At 34.8% G+C, this 23,414-nt stretch overlaps 1 long non-coding RNA gene across 1 annotated transcript in view; it reads right to left on the reverse strand.

Annotated features, from left to right (window-relative positions):
* Nucleotides 1-23,414, reverse strand: part of LOC110598054 (uncharacterized) — a 98,599-nt gene that overhangs the window by 9,130 nt on the left and 66,055 nt on the right. Inside the window, exons 7-8 of the long non-coding RNA XR_013424203.1 lie at nucleotides 17,065-17,119; nucleotides 8,982-9,085 (exon numbers count right to left, since the gene is read on the reverse strand). This is a non-coding gene — a long non-coding RNA (uncharacterized LOC110598054). The remainder of the gene's footprint in view (nucleotides 1-8,981; nucleotides 9,086-17,064; nucleotides 17,120-23,414) is intronic.

Genomic DNA, 23,414 nt, shown 5'->3' on the forward strand with positions numbered 1-23,414 from the left:
TAATTTATCTTAAAAGTTTAATTTATAGGTTAATTGAGGAGGAGATCAGTTTTAGAGGCAAAGAATGAGAAAAAAATTTAATGAGATTTTTAAAGGAACTTCTAAGGTCTTTGGACAAGAAGGTTATTTGTAGGTTCCTCTCTAAAAAGCATGAAAACATCTACAAAAATCAAAATGACATGGTAAATTAAGTCATGATCCTGCCAACAAGATAAGTTGAATTATACATACCATTTTTAGGGTTTTCTTCTAGTCCTTATATATCTGACCATATATTGATTTTCACTTCAAACTGTTTCCTTTTCCCTCCATAATGAGGCATCATAACACTACTGTGTCAGTCAGATTTTTGTTGCTCTGACCAATACCTGAAAAAAGCAACTTAAAGGAGGAAAGATTTATTTTGGCTCCTGAATTCATAAGTTTCAGTCCATGGTTGGTTCCATTGTTTTGGACCTGAGGTGATACAAAATATTCAGCTCATGACAGAAAGCAGAGAAAAGGGGAAGAGAGGCCTAAGACGAGATATAACCTTCTATACCCCCAGTGGCCTACTTCTTCAATCTAGGTCTCTCCTGCAGTTTTCATCACCTCCCAATAGTCCATTCATATTACTAATCCAGTAAATGGATTAATCCACTGATACAGGTAGAGCCCTTATGATCAAATTATTATCTAACAGCTTACTTCTGAACATTGCTGCAGTAGGGACCAAGCCTTAAATAAATGAGACTTTGGGGAACATTTCAGATCCAAATCATGATTGTATTCTTCAAATTTTTTATCATGTTTACATGAGTGTATTTAAATTGTGAATATCAAGAGAGAGATCAGGAGGGGGGCAGGAGAATGAAAAAGAAAGAAGATAGAAGAAAAAGGAGGAGGAGGAGGAAGAGGACAAGGAAGAGGAGAGAAAGACTTAGAAAGAAGGAAGAAAAGGTACAGAAAAATAGTAAGTTGAAGAGAGAAGGAAAACTCACCTTAGGAAACTGAGGAAGAATGTGAAACAAGTAAAGAAGTACAATCAAAGAGTTATGTGAGAAATCAATGGTTTAAAATGGAACTGAGAGATAAAGAGTATGAGATTTGTGACAGAGAAAAAGAAAAAAACTTTTTGACAAAGAGGATGGGAAAAAAAATACCCATACTGGTCATCAGAAGGCTAATATCCAGGGTAAAAGCAAGTAGATGACAAAGAATAAGCTCGGAGTTCTAGATAGGGGAAAACCACTGCCCACAGATATTCATCTGCAAGGTATCTAACTCGGGTATCTTCTGCATTGTACAAACCCAGGATTTATAATTGAATGACTAATTTGGACATTATTGCAGATATTGCTCTGGTTATTAATTAAGCAAAAGTGATTTGTTTTATTATTAATTGCTATAGGACATATTGAGAATGGCTTAGTGATGCTATTATTCTTGCTATGTCTATTTGTATATTAACAGGTGACCTCACAATGATGGATTTTGTACCATGGACTGTTGTGTTAACTTTCTATCACTGTGACAAAATACCTGAGATAAACAACTTTTAAGAAGAAAAGATTTATTTTGGCTCAGAGTTTTAGTGGTTTCAGTTCATGGTTGGTTAGCTCTGTTGCTTTGGAACTTGAAGTGAGGCAGAAGATCACAGTGGAGAGCACGTTGCTTTGGAACTTGTAGTGAGGCAGAAGATCACAGTGGAGAGCACATCGTAAAGCAAAACTACTCACCTCATGGCAGCAAGAAAGCAGAGAGAGAAGGATCCCACTATACCTTCAAGAACATGCTCCCAACCTCCTAAAGATTCCACCACTTCCTCAGAGTGCCATCAGTTGGGGACCAAGCAAGCCTTCAAAGCATGAGCCTTTGGGGACATTTAAAATCCAAACCATAACAATTGTATTTCAAAGTTCTGACATTTTGAAATAACAAATCAGTGGGGTTTTGTTTGTTTTGTTTTTTGTTTGGTGTTAGAGCTTTATGATTACACATAGCAATTGGTTCATCCCAGTATACTTATATATGAATGGAAATAGATTTTGGTTCATGATCTCCCCCTTTTCCATCTGCTTTTTCCCTCCTCCCCTCCCTCCCCTCTCTCCTTCTGCTTCCTTATTCTACTGGCCTTCCTTTCACTCTATTGTCTGTTAATTTTTATTTGAGTGGTTCTATGTTATCCTGTCCTTCCCTACCCCTTTCCTTTATTTTACTGTAGCTTCTGTACAAGAGAGAAAACATTCAGCCTCTAAGTTTCTGAGTTTGACTAATTTCACTTAGCATAATACTCTTCATTTCCATCCATTTACTGGCAAATACCATAATTTCATTCTTTTTAATGGCTGAGTAGAATTCCATTGTGTGTGTGTGTGTGTGTGTGTGTGTGCGCATTTCACAATTTCTTAATCCATTCATATATTAACAGGCATCTGGGTTGATTACATAATTTAGCAATTGTGAATTGTGCTGCTATAAACATTGATGTGGATGTGTTGCCGTAGTATGCCAATTTTAGATCTTTGGGGAAATATCCAGAAGTAAGATAGTAGGGTCATATGGTGGTTCTAGCCCTAGTTTTTTGAGGAACCTCCATACTTCATTCCAGAGTGGTTATACTAGACTTCAGTCCCAACCAACAATATTTGAGTGTTTTTTAAATAACAGGAGGTCATATGGGTAACCTTCAAGAAAAATGCTTTGCAGATTATCAACATGAGTTGTGTGATGATAAGTCAGAATTTGAGTCTTGTTGAAGGGTTAACTGTTCATAATTCCTAAAGAACTAAAACCTCCAAAAATAAGTGGAAATTCTATATTATATGCATATAAAAGCAAATAATATAAAATAATTTTATTCTTGATTAATGTTTAATCTGTAACAAGACAAGAATAAAATGTTGAGATCATTCCATTTCACAAGAAAAATATAAGACCACCCTGTGAAAAAAGAAAAAAAAACATAGGTTTCAATACTACCCAGTCTTTCTATGTTACCAGATTCTGACCCTGTTTAAGGAAAATTGAAAAGGTTTTCTTAAGTTTTTAACATATGAATCTTATTTGGCTATAATAATAATAAGATCTTTAAGGACATAATGGATTATATATTAAAATGCACATTGTCTCATCTAAGTAAAAGCCAAATAAACATTCTCTTCAGTGCTTCCTTTGCATGAGCTGAATGAAATAATCACATTTGATGAAGAATCAAATATAAAGTGTCGAAAGCTATTTTAATTAGCTTATCAGGTATTTTGATAAAAATTTACTGACAGCTGCACACATGTAAGGCTACAAATATCCCTAAAGCTGAACATGATCGATTATTTTTTCAGGTAGAATTTTAAAATGATGCCAAGCCACAGACTTTGAATTTTATAGTTAATATCCACATCTTAGTCCCACCTAATTGGAATGTTCAATTGCTTATTTTTAAGATAGAGTGCATACTAAATTGATTTAGGGATTCAAATTTTCACAGCAAGAAATATGTTGTTATTTTCCAAACCATTATATTCTTTGCAAACAATTTGTAATACTTCTAATGGGATTCAAAATGTTGAATTTAATGGCATGTTTATCCTCTGAGACGTTCAGGTCGCATATGCAGGCACAGAAATACCTATCAAGTACACATGAAGAGCCAACTTCATTTTTTCCCTATTTCATAGCAATGCTTTTAACCAAGTTGCCCTGTGCCTTATCCAGCAAAACTGACATTCTGTACTTCTTACTGGATTCCAGCCAAAGATATCAAAGGGGCACTTTTTGAGTGCTTATCACTTTTCACTTCCTATGCCTTGGCACAGTGAATTCACATTCATTGACTGATATCCAACTAATAATATTTCAATGAGTTAAGTATATAACAAACCTTCTAGTTTTATATATAGTATCTTTGAGGCTATTTTTATGTTACATTTCCAAAATTGATGTAGCTTGTTATATTAGTAGCAAGTAGATACAGTTTTACTTCATAGCTGAATCATAATACAAAATTCCATACTGAGGTTCTTTAGGCCCAGGAAACCCCATAAGCTAACAAGAAAGACCTCAGAAGAGATGCCCCTATGGACACTGATTCCAAGCTTTGGTCCTCTCATGAATATAAATTTTCATTACTTAAGTCACTAGTTTGTTATGCAGCTTTAGAAATTAACACAGCTTACTCCTGATAAAGAAATGAAATTTGTAGTTTAAAAAAAATTCTCAAGACCCTAATAGTGTCTCTGTTGAATTCCATGAAACATTAAAAGAGGAAAATAATACCGGTGTTATACAAACTATTTTAGAAAATAAAGGAAACCAAAACACTTCTGAATTACTCTTATAAAGTCAACATAACTCTGACACCAAATCTATCAAATAAAATTGTTATACAAAAAGAAAATTACAAATCAATAGCAGTCATGAACATGGCACTAAAAATTTCAAAAAGCTTTTAGCAAATCACTTCCAGCAACAAATCTAAATAAATAATTCATCATGTACTAGTTGGGTTTATCCAAGGAGTACCAAACAAGATTAATATTTAAGAAATAATAATTGTAATTCACCAAATTCTTTTGTTTTGTTTTGTTAATTATATTTTTAATTTATATGTTACAGTGGAATGTCTTATAATTCATATTACACATATAGAGCACAATTTTCCATATCTCTGGTTGCATATAAAGTATATTCACACCAATTTGTGTCTTCATACATGTATTTTGAATAATGATGACCATCATATTCCACCATCATTTCTAACCCCATACCCCCTCCCTTCCCCTCCAGCCCCTCTGCCCTATCTAGAGTTGGTCTATTCCTCCCATGCACCCCCTTCCTACCGCACTATGAATCAGCCTACTTATATCAGAGAAAACATTTGGCATTTGTTTTTTGAGGATTGGATAATTTCACTTAGCATTATCTTCTCCAACTCCATCCATTTACCTGCAAACGTCATGATTTTATTCTCTTTTATTGCTGAGTAATATTCCATTGTGTATAAATGCCACTTTTTTATCCATTCATCTACTGAAAGGCTTCCAGGTTGGTTCCACAGTTTAGCGATTTTAAATTGTGCTGCAATAAACATTGATGTGGCTGTGTCCCTGTAGTCGGCTGTTTTTAAGTCCTTTGTGTATATTCTGAGGAGTGGGATAGCTGGGTCAAATGGTGGTTCCATTCCCAATTTACCAAGGATTCTCCATACTGATTTCCATATGGGCTGCACCAATTTGCAGTCCCACCAGCAATGTATGAGTGTACCTTTTTCCCCACATCCTCGTCAACACTTATTGTTGTTTGTATTCATAATAGCTGCCATTCTGACTGGAGTGAGATGAAATCTTAGAGTAGTTTTGATTTGCATTTCTCTAATTGCTAGCGATGATGAACATTTTTTCATATATATGTTGATTGTATATCATCTTCTGAGAAGTGTCTGTTCAGTTCCTTGGCCCATTTATTGATTGGGTTATTAAGATAGACTATTCAACTCAATACATTAAAAAAGCATGTATAGAATATTCAACCCCATTCATGATTCAAAATTCTCAACAACAAAATTAGGATAGAAACTCCTCAAATATGATAAAAGTCATTTATGAAAAAATACTATCTCATATAGTGAAACACTGGAATCCCTCACCCTAAATTGAACATAAAGTAAATATGTCTATTTTTCACCATTCTATTTTCATTCCTGAGACAAAACCCAGAGTTTTCTGAGTTCTAGGCAAACACTGTACCACTGAGCTACATCTCAAGCCCTTTCTCCTTAATTTTGAGACAGGGTCTGACTAAGTTGCCCAGGCTGACCTTACATTTGCAATTCTCCTGCCTCAGCCTCCAAAGTAGCTAGGATTATAGGCCTATGCCACCACACTAGAAATTCTAGTCAGTACGAAAACTCAAAAGAAAGAAATGGTCAAAGTATTAGAAAGAAACTAAAACCATCATCATCTACAGAGAATATTATGACATATTATCAGAGAAACCCCAGGAAATCTCAAAAAGTATATCAAAAATAATAGGTGAATCAGCAATATCTCACTACACAAGTTCAATACACAAAAATTAACTCAAATTAAATATCACCAACAATTAGAAACTGTGATTTAAACTGATTTAACACTGCACATTCTATTAGGTATTATGAGTAAACTAGAAATGACTTAAAGTATACTGGAGGAAGTTTATGGGTTATAAACAAATACTATGTATGCAATTGTATATAATTGTATATACAATTTTTGTGTCATTGGGGAATCCTGAAACAAAACATTGGGGAATCCTGAAACAAAACTCCCCATGGATAGCAAAAGTGCTCATAAAATTGGAAGATTAAAATTTGTAAGATCTCATTTCTTACCAAATGGAAAGAAAGGCTTAGTGCATGTGATCCTAGTTAAATATTAGGCGATTTCATAAAATTGCAAGTAGTTTCGAAAATTTATGTAAAATGACAAAGGACCTAGTAAAGCCAAAGCAGTGTTAAGATAGAAGAAAAAATTTGAGAACTTGTATATCTTGACTTCAAGTCTTACTATAAAGCTGCAAGTGTCAGGTAATATTTACATAAACACAGATGTACCTAGCAGTGGAATAGGAGGGAAGTCACAGGGGTAAAAAATGGGGTTAGTCAACTTTTTTGCCACTGTGACTAAAAGATCTGACAACTTTATAGGAAGAAAAGTTTATTTGGCACTCATGGCTTCTGAGGGCTACGTTCCTGTACAGCCAAATCCATTGCTTTCGAATCAACGTCAGATAGAGTATCTTGGCAGAAACTCAGGACATGGCAATCAGGAAGCAGAGAAACTCCACTAAACAGGGACAAAATATAAACCCCAAGACACAGCTCAAGTAACCTTCCTCCTCCAGCCACAGCCTACCTGCCTACAACTATTACCAACCAGTTAATACATTCAAGTGAGTTAAATCACTGATTAGGTTAAAAGTCTCATAATCCAATTGTTTCACTTATGAACTTTCTTGCATTGTCTCACACATGAGTTTTTGGCTGTTACCTCATAGCTACACCATTATGCCACTTATATGGTCAATTGGTTTGGGGGAAATGTCAAGATAGTTTAATAGGGGAAATAAATTATTCAAAAACTTATGCTTCAGGGCTGGGGATATAGTTCAGTTGGTAGAGTGCTTGCCTTGCATGCACAATCCCCAGCACCATACACACACACACACACACACACACACACACACACACACACACACACTAAACTTATGCTATGCTGCCACAACTGGACATCTATATTGCGGGGGAGGGAACTTGAATATTTACTTCACATTCCTTGTGAAAAATCAACTTACTGATGTTTATTGATCTAATTATAAAAACAAGAACCATAAAACTGTGGAACAAAAAGAGAGTGTCTTCATGACCTTGAGATAGGCAAATATTATTTGGACGAAGCACAAAAAATACTAGGCATAAAAGAAAAATAAACCTTTTACCCTAGTTCATCATAATCATCAAAACAATTATTAGTCATTAGGGAAATACAAATCAAAACCACAATAAATGGCTATAATTTTTTCCTAAAAAGACAACAAGAAGCATTGACAAAAATGTTGAGAACTAAGAATTTTCTTGCATTACTGTTGGGAATGTAAAATGATACTGTTAGAAAGCAGCTCCTCACAAAGCTAAACCTTCCAATTATAGATATAACTATAATGCACCAATTAAAATAAATAAATAAATAAATAGAAGGAAGGGCAATAGAGTAGAGGGAAGGGATCAGAGATGGGAAGGGATGGGGAGAGGAAGTACTGAAGATTGAAATGGAGCAAACTATATTGTATGCATTTATGAATATATCAAAATGAACTATCATGCATAATTCTAATGCACTAATAAATATAGTTTAAAAGGTAAACCTTAGTCAAAACATCTAAACTGTATACTTAAAATTTTCACATTTTAAGTAAAGTACATCTCCATTTCAAAAATCAAAAAAGAATAGAAAAAAATTGTAAATAATCAATTTAGAAGTTATCCAGATTCCATCAAATACCAGAGTTGAGATTGAGGTTGAGTGTATAGACAAGGATTAAGCACTATTCTTTCTCTCTCTCTCTCTCTCTCTCTCTCTCTCTCTCTCTCTCTCTATATATATATATATATATATATATATATATATATATTTTTTTTTTTCATAATTTTTAATGCTACTAAGTTTTTTAGTTTTATTGTTGTTGTCATTCTTTTTTAGTTGTAGATGGACACAATACCTCTATTTTGTTTATTTATTTTTTATGTGATGCTGAGGATCAAACCCAGTGCTTCACAGGTGCTAGACAAGTACTCTACAACTGAGCCCCAGCCCCAACCTTGATACTAGCTTTTTAACTTTATTTACATTTCATGTATATGTACATGAATTTACTACCAATTTACCAACTCACAATTTTTTACTCATCATATTTTTCTTGGAAAATGGAGAGCCTTAGAGATGTTTCTACCCTTGTGAGACCAAAGGCCTGTTTTTAAATCCATTCTTAATATTAATACAATGTTTGTAAAATATGTCTTTGTGTGTGGACTTTGCATAATTCAAGCACTAATATTTAAACCAGATTAAATGAGCAACACATTCAGAAATATCTCTGATAGCTTTTTGAAATGTTTTTTGACATCTTTTTTTTAATTGAATGAAAACATATGTCTTCAATTACTGGTACTATATTCCCTTTAAAGACAACTAAATTAATATGCCCATGAAAGAAGCATAGGTTAGAATCAAGATTTTTGTCTATTTTAAGAGAATACAAGAGCAGAAGAGGTTACAATTGTATTATGCAACTCTCCTGCTCCAATATATCAAAAACATGATGATCCAAGATCATGAAGAACAGCTGAGAAAGAATCAAAGTAAACAATGTACCTTGTAGCCAACAGAGCCTGCCAGTAAGAGATTAGAACTCTCCATCCTAGCAAGAAAATGGCTTTGGAACATTTTCTACAACATTTTATGACTCACAGATATTCCCAGAGGTTCCTGTTTCCATTCTGCAGTAGACAGTGTTTGAAGAAAGACGTGCAGTTCCAGTCATCTGTTGTTCTTAAGCAATTTGGCTGAAAGATCTGTTTAAAAAACATTTGTTAGAAAGATGATATGTTTGGGTGTTTTAATTTTTTTAAACAAAATTCTGGATTTTAAATTTAACTCTTAATTCAACATGGACTGAAAGAGTAGCAAAAGAAGAATTATAATGTTATATAATATGGATTATGAATTTAGCAATTTTCCCATTTGAAAACTCCCAACCAAGGGGTACATATCCTTGGCATAGTCCCCCTTGCATATCCTTCCAAACTGCCTCCCATCCCTGGCTCTGTGTTCAGCAGTCCTGGCTCTGATCTTGACCACCCAGTTCAGTATCTCACCTTGGCTTCTACTTAGACCAACATTGCCAGGTCACCTCCCATTCCACCAGGACTTGGTTTTTGGCTAGTCTCCACTTTTGTCTAAACCCAGCAATCTCTTTCTCTTCTAGAATTGAATAATGTTCCCGAGCTACATTTTGTCCCCATACTACTCATCTAGCTAATCCATTCTACCTGCAAGTTAGCAGTTTTTACCCACAAGGCCTCTTCTTATGCCAAGCCAGCCCCCTCCTTCTTTCTTTTCTCTTGAAAGCCCCAATTAATGAACCACTTGGCTTTTTAGAGTTGCCATCATCTACACATGGTCATTTTGTTTGTTTTTCTGATAAAAATGTGAAAATATGGACACAAGGGAAGATATAATATTATAAAATATGCTAACATCATCCCAATAAGTCCTTCCTTCATTTATTAGGCATGCTAATGGAAAGAAGCCTGACCTCTGCTGACTCCTTAAGTGACTCATCGCTGCTCTACTCTCTCTCCCAGTCTTCCATCTATCTTTGACAGTTGGCAATCCTTAGACACATGCTTTCTTTGAAAAGAAAGGTCCTCTCCCAGAGTCCACACCCATCCCTCCCTTGCTTCAGCAGATCTCACACTGCACAGATGTGGCAAACTGGATCCAACCCAGATACAGGTCTACATTGACATACATAGCATTTTATGTTTTTCTTTTCCAATTATTTGCCAATGTATAGGAATTGGAAGAGTGATCCTTAAATAGAGTTCCAGTTTCACTTGATGATCAGATCATGAAACATGGGGTCAATATTTTACGTAGCAACATCTAGAACTGAGAAATGACCAGGCAGATGCTCTGATACCATACCAGGCAGTATGATCTTTCTTACCTGACTTACCTCAGTACAATATGGAGATCTCTGACTATAGAGAAAATAACTGCATAAGGTGCCTAAAAATACACCAAAAGGCCCAAGAGGGTTTCACTTGTATCTTGGAGGGAGGGCAGTCTGTTGACCTCTACTTCAGTATTTTCCTATTTCACCTTGAAAAATGAACTCAGATGGTTCTGTAACAAAAGAATCCTGCTCTCCTCAATTCCACAATTCAGTCTTCTCCTTCATTCAGCTAATAAACAGCACTCTCTGTATTCCTTGATTCATCATTTTTCTTGCTTTACCATTTTCTGAGTTTTTCATTGACTTTGAATTTATAATGGAAACTGCAAAAATGGGATATGGAAAAGTGTAATCTATGATTTATACTGAAATTCAGCATTAAGATGTTCTGCAGAACAATTTGAAACTGAGAGAGCGATTTTAAGAAATATGATTTCTAATTTGATAACAAAAATAGTTTTATAAGATCCAATATCAGATAATGATATAGTGACATGTATGTATATGAAAATCTATAGGGTCTATAAACAGTTATATTGGAACACAAATATGTTCATTTGTTTGTCTTATCTAGTTTTTCCACAGTTATGCCTTATATTAGAAAAATTCACTGTGATGATCAAAGAATATACAGCATGTTTTAAAGAAATAGCAATTAATTGGGAAAATACTATTAACAAAATTTTACCCCTGGGGATAGAGCACTGGGCAACTAAGTGTATTCTCTTGCCTTTGCCATTGATGAGTAGATAATCTTGGACATTTCACAAACCCTTGTCAGGCCTGAGTTTCATCACCTGTAAAATGAATACTTGTTTATTCTAGATCAGATGTCAATAAACTACACCTTCAAATTTCAGTGCCTTATCTATGGCTGCTTTTTACATCACAGTAGCAAAACTCAGTAGCTGTGTCTGAGACCAGATGGTCCATAAGCCAAAAATATTCACAATCTGGCCTTTACAGAAAGCTTGCCAACCTCCGTTAAAAATGATTCTCTACACAGGATGCCCAACTCACAGAGATTCTAATATGATTAGTTTGCAGTGAGTGCTGGTGCTCAGCCCCAGAGATTATGGTGTGATTAGTCATCAAGGGTGCTGGAATTGGCATCTTCTAGCTTTTAGATGTTTCTGCTATGCACACAGTTTGTGAACTCCTTAATTAGGCATTTGGGATATCTTTAACAGTCTCTCTTTGAGAATATATATTTCACCTCTTTAGATAAAAAAAGGTCATCTTCTACCCACTTCACAAGTATCCTCAGCAATGCTGAAAAAGTCCTTTGCATCATCAAAAAGAAATCCTCTAGATCAGAGACTTGGTGCTTTATAAAAACAGGTATCAGACTCCAACACAGACCTAAAACTTTCTAGAACTTCAATAATTTTTTTTAAAGTTCCCCAGATGATTCTAATGAGTAACTAGTATTGATAATTACTACCCAGGATCTCCAGTGGTCCTACTTTACCACAAGCTAAACCTTTTACTCTCTATGGCACCCTGCAAGGAAGTGGCAGGTGATGATGGTTTGGTTGATGTGCTACTCATTGCAGATTCTGTGACTCAGCCATGACCTTCTCAAAGGCCATGTGCTTCTCTTGCACTCAGGAAGATGGCCTCATGACTTGGCAGTTATGATAATCCAAAAACACAAGTGAATTTAGAAACTCAGTGTTATGGTTTAGATATGAGGTATCTAAACCCAAAAATTTATGTGTAAAACAATGTAAGGATTTTCAGAAGTGAAATGATTGGGTTATGAGAGCCTTAGCCTAATCAGTGGATTAATTCATTGATACGGTTTAACTGAGTGGTAACTCTGAGCAGGTAGGTTGTGACTGGAGGAATTAGTCATTGGGGGAATGTCTTTGGGGTTTATATTTTGTTCCTGGTGAGCAGAACTCTATGCTTCCTGATTGCCATATCCTGAGCTATTTTCCTCCTCCACATTCTCTGACAAGATGTTTTGCCTCACCTTTAGCCCCGAACAATGGAGTCAGTCATCTATGAACTGAGACCTCTGAAACCATGAGCCCCAAATAAACTTTTCCTCCTCTAGTTTGTTCCTATCAGGACTTTTGGTCACAGCAGTGAAAAAACTGACAAAAGCACTCAGAGAAATGAGAAATGGTCTAAATTTAGGAAACCATAATTGGTATGTTTAAATTCTTTATTCTAAAATGTGATCTCTTATAACTTGAACTTGAAGATCTTATTCAAACTTAATATAATTTTTTTACATTTGAATCAAATATATTAAGATTTTTTTCTTTATCATCAGTCTTAAAAAGATGCAGTTTCTTTTCATCTCTCAACTATGTCCCTCCTTAGAGGCCATTAAATTTTGGTTGAACTCCAAGCTCTACCAAGTTCTAAATCTTTCTAATCAGAAGACACTTCATGTACACAATGTAAATGGGAATAATTCATAAGATATATGTATAGATTAAACTGGACAATGGATGTCACCCACAACACCTAGTGTTTGGAGCCTCAGGCTGTTACTGTCCATACTGTTTATGTTACTAGGCAATGGGTTCTCAAACATCATTCTTCCAGTTAAAGAAAAATGAAATTAACTTCATACAAAAAATTTTCCAAAAACTTGAAAAAGAACTCCTGTCTCATCCAAGTACAAATAATGAATGTACAAAATCACCCCAAATACAGCCATAATAAAATACTAAGTTAGAATTTATTGGTCTAAATGTCATTCTCTTTGTTTTTAAGTATTTCAACAGCTAGAAAACCTTGTAATCAAAAAATGCACATATTTTCAATTCCATTTTATATCCATAGATACTTATTTTTAATATGAAAAATATTTATATTTATTTAGTTGTTTGAAAGATATTGAGCTCACATTTTGATGCATTCTTTCATTCCATAAACTACGTTCATTTAGTGGCATTAACATGTATCCACTATACTAAGTGAAGGGACTTGAAATAAATTATTGTATTCACCCTCATATATACTTAGTCACAAGTACAATTCTAAAACATAACAGAAACTCAAATAATATACTTATGAATAATTATTTCTTACATATTTCTATGTAACAATATACCCCAAAACTTAATGGCTTAAAGCAAGTTATGATTACAGAAGATTCTGTAGGTTAACTAGACTCAGTGGGGACTATTTTGTTCCATGAGTTGTAAATGAGATAGTTCATAGAGCTGTATTTACTGAAAATAACACTACTAGGCTCAATAGGACTGAAATAACCATGACAGCCTCTCATCCTACATGGCTCCCTTCACCTGGTCTCTAATCATTCAAAAGCCTAATTTTAAGCCCTTTAAAGCATGACAACTAGACTCCAAGAAATAAGAGCAAGGATACTACAAGCCCTTTTAAGGTTCGACTATACCAGCCTAAAACATCCATTGCCACATTCTATTGGTTAACGCAAGTCAAAAAACAGCTCAATTCAAGGGGAGAGAATATAGACTCCATCTCTTGATGTAAGAAGCAACAAATACATTGGATAGAGGAGACAAGCAATAGGAGGCAAGTATTGATGATGCATGTCTTTGGAGACTACCACAAAAATATGATAAAGGAGGAGGGTAAAACCACGATAACAGAAATAATCATATTGTGGTATGAATTTAAAACTTCTTTTAAGTGAAAAAAGAAGTATGAGTGATGAAAAGGAGAAACAAACAAGAATGTTTCTCAAAGAAACATTTGAACTAAGACAGTTATTTCAACCAACATATTTAAATAGTCATTTGAAATAAGTTATTAAAAAATAAGATATTAGAGTTGGACATGGTGGTGTACACCTACAATCCCAGAGATTCAGGAGGCTGAGGCAGGAGGATGGCAGGTCCAAAGTGAGCCTCAGCAACTTAACAAGGCTCTAAGAAACAGTGAGACACTGTCTTCAAAAATAAAAAGAAATGGTTTTTTGGCTCAGTGGTTAAGAGCCTTTGGGTTCAATCTGTGGAACCAAAAATAATAGGATGTTAGAAAATAGTTTGGCATTAACTAAATGAAGAAAGTGAATAAATGAAACCTTCTAAATTGAGAGAAATTGTGGAATAGAGAGATATGGAGCACAATAAGAGTCAGAAGCTATAAGATCTTGGTATGAATAAAGTAAGACACATATAGATGGAGGAACTTTCCAGCAGGGAGCTGTAAAAAATATCTGGAACTCATGGGAAAGGTCTAACCTGGAGGTATGGATCAGAAAATCTTCAGATATAAATAGTGTCCAAAGGTCAGAAGATGGGCTAAAATATAGTCATATGGGAGAAGAAATATCATGAGAAGGATGGAAGATTGGAAAGAGAGCTCAGAAGATCATTGATATTTGAGATTCCTACATAAGAGATGTAAGAAATAGTTGTAGGAGGAGCAAGGAGATAAATTTTAGAAAGTATCTAAGAAGAAAGGCAGAGTCTTCAGGAAAGAGGAACTGGTCAACAGTGTCAATTATGGGTCAAGTCAAAAGTGAAAAGTGTTCATTGGGTTTGGCAATATGGAGAACTTGGGGAAATCAAGAATTGTTTCAAAAGAAAAGGTATAGAAATTGCAAGTCACTTCAGTAATTGTAAAACGTAATTGGAATTTCATTGTCAAATATTAGGTGTTTTTTGCAAGGAAGTGTTGGTTTTTGCTTTGGTTATATTTGAAAGTATATATACATTTCACAAGATACAGTCTATATTGGAGTAATCAAAATCAATACATACATAATACAGGCTAAAGGCCCAAATCAGGAAAGTTTTTTAAAATGTAAATCCACAACATGATGCAATGAATTTCCTACTTGCTTTGAACTGTTTTTAACATGAAATGTAATTGAAATATTCGTGACTATGTGTGTGTGTGTGTGTGTGTGTGTGTGTGTGTGTGTAATGAAACAAGTCAGGAAAACGGAAATGATATTGATTTCAACAGAGGACATTTAATGGAGGGAATTGGTTTCACAGGTGTTAGAGGGTTAAAAAAGTAAAAAGAGGGAACTCAGGAGCAGCTACAATGCCTGAGGTTACAGGAATAGAGGGAATAGATGAGGATAACCAGAAAGTAGGCACTGGAATGAGGAGCCACTAATCTGGTGCCCTAAGGAAGAGGCACCAGAGTGCCACTTTTGACTTGATCCATAATTGACACTGTTGACCAGTTCCTCTTTCCTGAAGACTCTGCCTTTCTTCTTAGATACTTTCTAAAATTTATCTCCTTGCTCCTCCTACAACTATTTCTTACATCTCTTATGTAGGAATCTCAAATATCAATGATCTTCTGAGCTCTCTTTCCAATCTTCCATCCTTCTCATGATATTTCTTCTCCCATATGACTATATTTTAGCCCATCTTCTGACCTTTGGACACTATTTATATCTGAAGATTTTCTGATCCATACCTCCAGGTTAGACCTTTCCCATGAGTTCCAGATATTTTTTACAGCTCCCTGCTGGAAAGTTCCTCCATCTATATGTGTCTTACTTTATTCATAGAGGGAATAGATGAGGATAACCAGAAAGTAGGCACTGGAATGAGGAGCCACTAATCTGGTGCCCTAAGGAAGAGGCACCTGGGTGCTGCTGGAATCTCTGTGGGAACATGATTAGCCTGGTTCCAGAAGTGACAACAAGATCTGGAATCCAGAATTACTTCCACAATGAGGGCTACCAGCTGATGCTTAAAAAAACTGTCATTTTGACTTGAAGCCATTAAGAGCAAGTTTAAAAATAGGAAGAAAGTCTTGTCTCCTTTCCCACTCCCTGCTCTACAATACTTTCAAGTCCCATCTTAATGCCTTCAGGAAGCTGCCAAGGAAATCTGAGGTCTGAAGTTGCAAAGTCATTGCCCTAGCATCACAGGGTAGAGTCAAAAAGGAGCATGTGAAGCTGAGAGATGGTAGGTAAATAATTCACCAACTTACCAGGGAAAGTGAAGTTCAATTCCATTACAGTTAAGGCACAAAAACTTATGTTGAAGAAGTTATCTTAGAGAATGGGGGATTTTGCATCAACAAGTTAGCACATCTAAGCAGAAAAGAGAAAGAAAGAGGGAAGAAAGAAAGAAAATTTGGACTTCATGGAAAATATCTCTATTAAAATTGGAAAGTGAAAATTCTGAGAAAAATAACTATAATAATAATAATATTGAGTTCTATGTAATTAAATTGGGTTCCAGGGGTAAGAAACTGACCCTTATATGAGAGCCATGGGCCATCATAAAATGTGCCACAGGATCATGCTGCCTAAAAAGCAGGATTTCTGGGCTTTTAGGCTCATGAGCAAACATTAGTCAAGAAGTGCCCCAAAGTTAAGATAGACCAACAGTGACATCTGCTGCCATGGACTTATTTTTAAAAGGGCCAGTCTCAACATTTACAAGTGGAAATTCTGCCAAACCGCTGGACTTCTGCTGTGATGAGTCAGCACTCCTGGAACTCCTGTTTGTCATCTGTGCTATTAGAAGATTTTCCAAGGCGAACAGAGAACATGGGAAAATGAGAGAATGTTTGAAAATGTAACTAAAACAAACAACAGTGGGGGTGGAGAATTAAATGATGAGAAAGAGACTTTGCATTATCTTTTCTCATCCTGTTTTTCCTTTGGCTAAATAAGTCCAAATTAATTTTGTAGTTGTTAGCAACCATGAGCATGTTTTCAGTGAAAAGAAGGATTAATTTAACCGTTGTCAGCTTCAGTGGATTCCAACCTAAAATTTACAGCATAATATCCAATCCAGAAAAAAGTCCAACCATCAAAGGAGGGTATGTGAAAAAGTTTTAGAGGAACCCTGGCTTAGAAAACCACTTCCTAATTATCTAATTGTTTACCTTGATTATTCCTCCTTCAACATCTGCTGACCCTCAGGCATTTTCTTTTTCTTTTCTGAAAGCCAATAGAACATAAGGTTTGAATCAGCACCATTTTTTTTCAGCACCATGTTTAAAAAAATTAAATCACATATAGTCACCAGAGTGATCAGTATGGTTCACTTATGTAAACCAACAAATATTAAATAAAGAAAATTGTGTGTTACTGTATTTGCTTGTGAAAAATAGAAAATGATAATGAATTGCTACTTCAGTTCTTATGAAAAAAGATGAGTAAGAAAGAAAGATGTTGCAGCTGAAAGAGAATTCAAGAGTGTTGGCTTCTAAAACAGGTTTCTGCCCACATCTAAATGTATCACCTTGAGGAAATTACATAACGTCTCTGGACCTCAGTTTTCTCTTCTGTAAAATGAAAGGATTGTGCTGTATGAACAATGGGAAAGAGATTGCAATTCATTTCCCTTCATTGCTTAACTGGCTATGGTTGCCTGTGAGTCAGTCACAAAGCTATCCCCAGACTCAGTGGGAAAAAGTACTACTTTTTATAGTACTTTTTCTATTATACTACAAACAATGTAAATGTGGAGTGGAAGCATGCACATCACAATATACGAATCTCAGATGAGATTCCTTTATATTTATTGATTTTTTGAAGCTGTAGATTTTGTTATCAGCTGTCAATTTTAGCATCTACTATAATTCCCCTGTGCAAAGATGCTCAACAAACATTATTTCCAGTCTTCATAATATTTTCAAGTCAAGGAAACCAATCCTCTGAAGAAGTAATTTGGTTTCCAAAGTTTAATAACATAAATGTATTCTATTACTTCCATAATATCTTAACATTCTCTATTATGAATAAAATCTTTTTGTATTTTGGTCACATCCCCTAGTCCTCTTCGAATACAAAAGCTATATTATAACATCATTATGTCTTATCTAATGATACCTTGATACACCCATATACCTATACAAGGGGAAATGAACATTTTGGCATGAAATTCAGCTAACTCACATAAACTTGAAGGGATAGGTCAGAAGCTTCAGGGAGAAAGTATCCAAAAAAATGTTTTTCACCAGTAAACAGACTAGAAGGATTGCATGTTGAATATTAAAACTGACAAAAGGAATAAATAGTGACAAGAAAATGTTCAACTTGAAATAAATAAGATTAGAGGTATACTGGATCCAAAGCTAAGAAGATCCATGAAAAGGAACATAGTATATTGCATCAATTTGGTAAGCGTAGCTAATTTAATTGATACAGTACTCGGGGATGTACTATGTGAATGTTCTCTAAATACTATCTGATGGTGTTGGTATATAAATAAGGCAGACTATGGGTTCCTGATAAAAAATTTTTTTGAAGTTTCTTGAATTTGATGTATTACCTTGGATATATTTTAGGTTATGAGATCAGATACATTAGAAAATACAGAGTCAAATTTTCCATTAGAACAAACGAACTCTTCCCATCAGATAAAGAATCCTCAGAAATTTTTGAAAGTGGTACATGCTAATTACAGAACTACATATTGATGCTTTCAAAGTACACAAAAATATACAATTGCCAGTGGAAAATTACCTAGCAATATAGCTAGTAAAAAGTTTTAAGTAAACCAGATACTAAAGTGTATCCATAGTGGAAAAATGATTATTAGTGGCCAGATTAGATTTCATGTCAAGGTGCCTTGTGGTCTTAGCTGTCTCATTCATGTTATAAACATTTATTCTTTATTTATCATGAACAGATAGTTCTCTAGTCACAAGGATTATAATGATAAAATAGTCCTAACTTTGAGCAGTAGGTATCTAATTAAAGACAGGCATATAAATAAATTAAAAGACAACATGACAAGTAATTCAGCTGGATTGTTTGAAGTACATAAACATTATGTACAAGTGAAGTAATAATTTTTCCCCTGGAGTCACAGAAAGACAAAGAAGACACAGAAGTACAAGAATAAATTGAAAGTTGATGTGTTTCTTTGGGCACTGGTAGTTTACATGTTGTTTACATAATCCTGAAATAGTAAAAACATATTAAATCTTAAGTCATAGACTTTTAGACCAGCCTCACTCATATATATGTGATATATACGATATCTTGCATGTTCATCTTACATATATACACTCATATATATATATCTCTAAAAAGTACAGTCAGTAACTATATGAAAATAGCACTTATATAATCTTGTAAAACAAAGTGTTACATTATTTTTCATCTCTACTACTCTGAGCCAATATCATTCCAAAGTGTGAAGGCCCATCATGATATCATGCACCAAGAAAGGCAAGACAAGAAAGTCCTGCAAAGAGTGTTATTCCACATGCACTCTGTGACTAATTCTGTTTGTGGAATGAACTGAGCTGTGGTCATGGGTCACCCTCAGCCAGCCAAGAGAATGTTTCCAGAGTGTAATTGTTCTGGGCATCGAGGCACTTTACAACATGTTCCCAGTGCCTTTTGATACTCTGCGGCCAGGAGACTGCTGAGAAAATATTATTCACCAGAATTAGACTGGACTAGTCAACCACCGGGTTATTACGTCTCCATGTCAGTGCAAGCCATGTCTGCAACTGAATTTACCATATGTTTCTAATTTCTCTACCTTCTGAACTACAAGTTGGATTTTTTTCTTGACTTTGAAATATTTTAAACAAAGGACTTTCTGTGATGTCTTAGGAAACTTATAAAATTAAAATCCTAGCTAATATCAAAATAAGAGTCCTGGCTCTCCTGCTCTGCCACACTCCTCTCCATTCACGATCACCTTCGTTCAACAGGGTTGTTAGCGGCAGTAGCATCTTTTATTTTTGATATTTTTTGATATTCCTAGCCAATTAACAAATAGAAATCATCACCTGTATATCCTCTGTTGCTGTGTTAACTAGAATAAATACTACTTCAGATTCAGGTCTTAATGCATATAGAAATCATCTATTCATATGTGTTCCAAAGCAGCAATTGTATTCTAGAGAATTATCCAAAGATTTTACACATGTTCACAAGAAGTAAATATATTCACTACAGCATTTTTGTTGTTGTTGTTGTTAAGACTTAGTCAACAAATATATAAAAAATTCAACTTCTTGAGCAATTAGAGAAATGCAAATTAAAACTACAAAGAATTCATCTCATTCCAAATGGAATGGCAATTATCAAGAATACAAGTAACAATAAAATATTGGTGAGGATGGGGGAAAAGACACACTTATACATTGCTGGTGGGACGGCAAATTGGTGCAACCATTCTGAAAAGCAATATGGAGAATCTTCAAAAAACTAGAAAGAGAACTACCATATGATCCATCCATCCCACTCTTTAGTATATATCCAAAGGAGTTAAAAGGAGCATACTACATTGACGCAGCCACATTAATGTTTAGAGCAGCACAATTCACAATAGCCAAGCCCTGGTGCCAACCTAGGTGCCCTTCAACAGACGAATGGATAAAGAAATGTGATACACACACACACACACACACACACACACACACACACATACACATAATGGGTGTTATTCAGCCATAAAGAAAGGTGACTTTATGGCATTTTTCAGTAAATGGATGGAGCTGGAGACTATCATGCTAAGTGAAATAAGCCAATCCCAAAAAGTCAAAGGTTAAATGTTTTCTCGGATATGTTGAAGCTAATCCAAAATAAGGAGGTGGGTGGTTTAAAAAAGAATTGAAGAAAAATCAGTGGAGTAGACAAAGGAGAATGAAGGAAAAGGTAGGGAGAAAGGATGGGGAAAGACCGTGGAATGAATCTTACCTAACTATCCTTTACAGTGCAGTATAATAGAAAGAAGAAAATAGGAGGAGAAAGGAAGAGAGGGAAAGGGGAAGTACAGGAGATTGGATTAGAACAAATTGTATTCCATATTTTATAATTATGTCAAAAATGAATCCTACTATCATATATAACTAAAAAGAACAAATAAGAACGTTAAAAGAACTTAAAAAAATAAAACATGACTTATCTATTTAAAAAAGGACACCTAAAATGTGTAAACAAATCTTTCTAGGGGACTAGTAGGATATTTTACCTATGTCCACACAAAGAATAATATGTAACACTTAAGATTATACAAAGATGGTAGATACATATATATGTGTGTGTGTGTGTATATATATACATACATATATGTGTATGTGTGTATATATACAAAAATTTTCATAATAATTGGTAGTTGAAAAAATAAGGAGAAAAAATTTAGTAAGTATACATGTATGTAAATCACACACATACACACCAAGCACACACACATACATACTATATAACTTTTTGTAGATTTGAACATAGAAGTGTTGTTTATTCAACAACAAAAAAAGTTTGAGGGAAATAAAATATATGAAAATTAAAAAATGAGGCCTTGAGGAAACTCTACACATGAATTAATGGAAAGGGGGGCAGGAAGTAAGGAGAGAAAAAAGAAGGAAAAGAAATTGGCAGGAATTTTAGCTTCCAAAATGATGACTAGATTTGTCCCTTATTCTCACTGTTAGAATTTCCAACTGTGCTACAGGTTGGCCCATCCCAGTCCTGATTCTTTGCAACTTGTCAGGAGCAGCATTTGACAATAGATTGCAGCTTCTCCTCCATGAACTTTCTTACTCTGATTTCTGACAGTCCCCCATTCCTGCTCTCAGCTCTCAGGCAACTCCTCATTTCCTTACTCCCTGAGTTATGTCTTCCAGGGTGTGGTGGTAGGCATTCCAAGAGCTCAGGGGCTAGTCTTCAGTATCTTCAGATACTCCTGTGGCATATTTTAATTGTAGGTGATTTCCAAAACTATACTATCAACATTTGTAAGCATTCTGTCATTTTTCTTTTTTTTTAAAGAGAGAGAGAGAGAGAATTTTTTAATATTTATTTTTTTTAGTTTTTGGCAGACATGACATCTTTATTTGTATGTGGTGCTGAGGATCAAACCCAGGCTGCACGAATGCCAGGTGAGCGCGCTACCGCTTGAGCCACATCTCCAGCCCTTCTGTCATTTTTCTTGTTTTCCTTTTCCTTTTTCCAATTCTTAGCCATGACAGCATCCACCAATTTTTCAATAAAATGCCAACCTGATTTCACTCAATCTCTCCCACTTTCATGTTTTATATATATATATACATGCACTGACTTCAAAACTGAATATCAGATTCCTCACAGGAAGATTTTGACTTATTTATTTTGACCTCCTTTTTTAGCCTCTTTTACATGAGAACAGTGTTTTATCTAGCTTGTTACTGAGTTCTTATCAAATATTATGTTTTTGTGAATAAACTATTTCTTCTTTATAACCACCATATCTAACACACAATTTGGTATCCATAATAACATGATAACATTCAGGAAGTCAATTTTAAAATGATTGCTTTATTTATTTCTATCCCAGGCTGTTCTACAATGGATCTAAAACACTCCACATCTTAATTACTTGTTTACATGTCCTCCTACCTCATTAGGCTAATCGAGGTTAGACACCATATTTTATTTTCACATTTCTGGGAAGTAACTTTCATTAGGAACTGATATTAATTTCTTTATTAAAAAATGAGTATAAGAGAAAAAATACATAATCAAGTTTCTTCCAAACAAGGTTTTAACATTTATTAAATTGATCTTTTTCTAATAAATGTTTTTTACTAGCATAGGATGAAATATATGCCATTATTGTTTTAGGATGAATATAGTGCACAAAATTATATTTGTAGTAAGTAAATGAATTTTTTATTACTCAATAGAATTACTATAAGTCTGTAAGACAATCTAGAAACTTCAAGCTGAGTGTCCTTTAAGATTTCCTCCAATTTTCTAGAGTCATGTTGAGATTTAAAAAAGAAAGATTCTGTTGGGGTAAGAATTGGAGAAGATAGGGGAAAAAAGAACTGGAGAAGATAGAAAGTTAACATGACCTTCAAGTCGATTCTCAGGTAAGAGTAACTACTGAGAAGTTTATCATGCCACAGCATTGTGGTGTTTTAGGTAGAAGCTTCCATATCATTCTTAGAGCTTAGATATCTTCCCATGAGATTTACCATTCCCATCTGCTGGAAGCCTCATGGGGGCTACATCCTTGGTAGCATATTACCAAACCCCAGCTTCTCCAGAGCATTTGCTAGGAAGCAGGGTGGAGCACTCAGATCTCCAGGATGCCATCAACTCTTTCCTCTCTCTTCCCTACCCAATCCATTACTTTCTAGCCTCAAGGCAATTCTGCTTTCAAATATCCAATCAAAACATTATTCTTTACTCTCATGTCAACTTTATATTACAGATTACACAAATCCTTCCCTCTTTATGACGTTTAAATTTCTAGAACAAAAGCCAAATTTAGTGTTCCCACTCT

Source organism: Ictidomys tridecemlineatus, chromosome 7, assembly GCF_052094955.1.
Source record: "Ictidomys tridecemlineatus isolate mIctTri1 chromosome 7, mIctTri1.hap1, whole genome shotgun sequence".
NCBI lineage: Eukaryota > Metazoa > Chordata > Mammalia > Rodentia > Sciuridae > Ictidomys > Ictidomys tridecemlineatus.